This window comes from Glycine max, chromosome 20, assembly GCF_000004515.6.
Source record: "Glycine max cultivar Williams 82 chromosome 20, Glycine_max_v4.0, whole genome shotgun sequence".
NCBI classification, from domain to species: Eukaryota; Viridiplantae; Streptophyta; class Magnoliopsida; order Fabales; family Fabaceae; genus Glycine; species Glycine max.
In genome coordinates, this window is record NC_038256.2 from 14827536 (window position 1) to 14831423 (window position 3888).

The window sequence follows — 3888 nt, forward strand, 5'->3', positions numbered from 1 at the left end:
TCCGATTCAGGCGCATAATATATTGACACGCTCGAAATTGAACAACGGAAACTCTCGAAAAATTCAAATGGTCATATAGTTTTCACACGGATGTCCGATTCAGGCGCATTATATATGTACACGCTCGAAATTGAACAACGGAAGCTCTCGACAGATTCAAATGCTCATATCTTTTCACACAGTTCTCGGATTCAGGTGCACAAGGCATCGAGATGCTCGCAATTGAACCACAGAAGCTCTCGAGAAATTCAACTGATCATAACATGTCACACGAAAGTCCGATTCAGGCGCATAATATATCGAGACGCTCGAAATTGAACAACGGATGCTCTTGATAAATCCACATGGTCATAACTTTTCACACGGATCTCCGATTCAGGCGCATAATATATCTAGACGCTCAAAATTGAACGATGAAAGCTCTCGAGAAATCCACAAGGTCATAACTTTTCACACGAATGTCCGATTTAGGCGTATAATATATCCAGACGCTCGACATTGTACAACGGAAGCTTTTGAGAAATCCAAATGGTAATAACTTTTCACACGGATGTGCGATTCAGGCGCATAATATATGTAGACGCTCGAAATTGAATACGGAAGCTCTCGAGAAATCCAAATGGTCATAACTTTTCACAAGGATTTTCGATTCAGGCGCATAATATATCGAGACACTCGAAATTGAACAACAGAAGCTCTCGAGAAATCCAAATGGTCATAACTTTTCACATGGATGTCCGATTCAAGCGCAAAATATATCGAGATGCTCGAAATTGAACAACGGAAGCTGTTGAGATATCAAAATGGTCATAACCTTTCACACGGATGTCCGATTCAGGCGCATAATATATCCAGACGCTTGAAATTGAACAACGGAAGCTCTTGAGAAATCCAAATTGTCATATCTTTCACACGGTTATTCGATTCAGGTGAATAACGTATCGAGGCGCTCGAAATTGAACAACGGAAGCTCTCGAGAAATTCAAATGGTCATAACTTTTCACACGGATGTCCGATTCAGGCGCATAATATATCGACACGTTCGAAATTGAACAACGGAAGCTCTCGACAAATTCAAATGGTAATATCTTTTCACACAGTTTTCCGATTCAGATGCATAACGCATCGACGCGCTCGAAATTGAACAACGGAAGCTCTTGAGAAATTCAAATGATCATATCATTTCACACGAATGTCTGATTCAGACGCATAATACATCGAGACGCTCGAAATTGAACAACGGAAGCTCTTGAGAAATCCAATGAACATAACATTTCACACGAATGTTCGATTCAGGCGAATAATATATCGTGACGCTCGAAATTGAACAACAGAAGCTCTCGAGAAATCCAAATGGTCATAACTTTTCACATGGATGTCCGATTCAAGCACATAATATATCGAGACGTTTGAAATTGAACAACGGAAGTTCTCGAGAAATCCAAAAGGTCATAACTTTTCATACGGATGTTCGATTCAGGCGTATAATATACCCAGATGCTCGAAATTGAACAACGGAAGCTCTTGAGCATTCCAAATGATCATAACATTTCGCACGAATGTCCGATTCAGGCGAATAATATATCGAGACGGTCGAAATTGAACAACGGAAGCTCTTGATAAATCCACATGGTCATAACTTTTCACACAGATGTCCGATTCTGGCGCATAATATATCTAGACGCTCAAAATTGAACGACGGAAGCTCTCGAGAAATCCAAAAGGTCATAACTTTTCAAACAGATGTGCTATTCAGGCGTATAATATATCCAGACGCTCGAAATTGAACAACAGAAGCTCTCGAGAAATTTAAATGATCATATCATTTCACACGAATGTCCGATTCAGGCGCATAGTACTTCGAGACGCTTGAAATTGAACAACGGAAGCTCTTGAGAATTCAAAATGGTCATAACTTTTCACACGGATGTGCGATTCAGGCGCATAATATATCTAGGCGCTCGAAATGTAACAACGGAAGCTCTCAAGAAATGCAAATGGTCATAACTTTTCACACGGATGTTCGATTCAGGCGCATAATATATCGAGACGCTCGAAATGAACAACGGAAGCTCTTGAGAAATCCAAATGGTCATAACTTTTCACACGGATGTCCGTTTCAGGCGCATAATATATCTAGACGCTCAAAATTGAACAACGGAAGCTCTCGAGAAATTCAAAAGGTCATTACTTTTAACACGGATGTTCGATTCAGGCGTATAGTATATCGGGACGCTCGAAATTGCACAACCGAAGCTCTCGAGAAATTCAAATGATCATAAAATTTCACACGGATGTCCGATTTTGGCGCATAATATAGCGACAAACTCGAAATTGAACAATGGAAGCTCTTGAGAAATCCAAACGGTCATAACTTTTCACACGTATCTCCGATTCTGGCGCATAATATATCTAGACGCTCGAAATTGAACAACGGAAGCTCTCGAGAAATCCAAATTGTCATAACTTTTCACACGATGTGCGATTCAGGCGTATAATCTATTGAGACGCTTGAAATGGAACAACCAAACCTCTCGAGAAATTCAACTGATCATAACATTTCACACGGATGTCCGATTCAGGCGCATAATATATTGAGACGCTCGAAATTGAACAGCAGTAGCTCTTGAGAAATCCACATGGTCATAACTTTTCCCACGGATGTCCGATTCTGGCACATAATATATCTAGACGCTCGTAATTGAACGACGGAAGTTCTCGAGATATCCAAAAGGTCATAACTTTTCCCACGGATGTCCGATTCTGGCGCATAATATATCTAGATGCTCGAAACTGAACGACGGAAGCTCTCGAGATATCCTAAAGGTCATAACTTTTCACACGGATGTGCAATTCAGGCGTATAATATATCAAGACGCTCGAAATTGAACAATAGAAGCTCTCGAGAAATTCAAATGATCATAACATTTCACACGCATGTCCGATTCAGGCGCATAATATATAGAGACGCTCGAAATTGAGCAACGGAAGCTCTTGAGAAATCCAAATGGTCATAACTTTTCACACGGATTTCCGATTCTGGCGCATAATATATTGAGAAACTCGAAATTGAACAACGGAAGCTCTTGAGAAATCCAAATGGTCATAACTTTTCACACGTATGTCCGTTTCTGGCGCATAATATATCTAGACGCTCAAAATTGAACAACGGAAGCTCTCGAGAAATCCAAAAGGTCATAACTTTTCACACGGATGTACGATTCAGGCGTATAGTATATCCAGACACTCGAAATTGAACAACGGAAGCTCTTGAGAAATCCAAATGGTCATAACTTTTCACACGGATGTCCGATTCTGGTGCATAATATATCTAGACGCTCGAAATTGAACAACGAAAGCTCTAGAGAAATCCAAATGGTCATAAAGTTTCACTTGGATATCCGATTCAAGCACATAATATATCGAGACGTTTGAAATTGAACAACGGAAGTTCTCGAGAAATCCAAAAGGTCATAACTTTTCACACGGATGTGCGATTCAGGCGTATAATATATCGAGACGCTTGAAATTGAACAATAGAAGCCCTCGAGAAATTCAAATGATCATAACATTTCACACGAATGTCCGATTCAGGCGAATAATATATCGAGACGGTCGAAATTGAACAACGGAAGCTCTTGATAAATCCACATGGTCATAACTTTTCACACGGATGTCCGATTCTGGCGCATAATATATCTAGACGCTCAAAATTGAATGACAGAAGCTCTCGAGAAATCCATAAGGTCATAACTTTTCACACGGATGTCCGATTCAGGCGCATAATATATCGACACGCTCGAAATTGAACAACAGAAGCTCTCGAGAAATTCAAATGATCATATCTTTTCACACGGATGTCCGGATTCAGGCGCATAATACATCGAG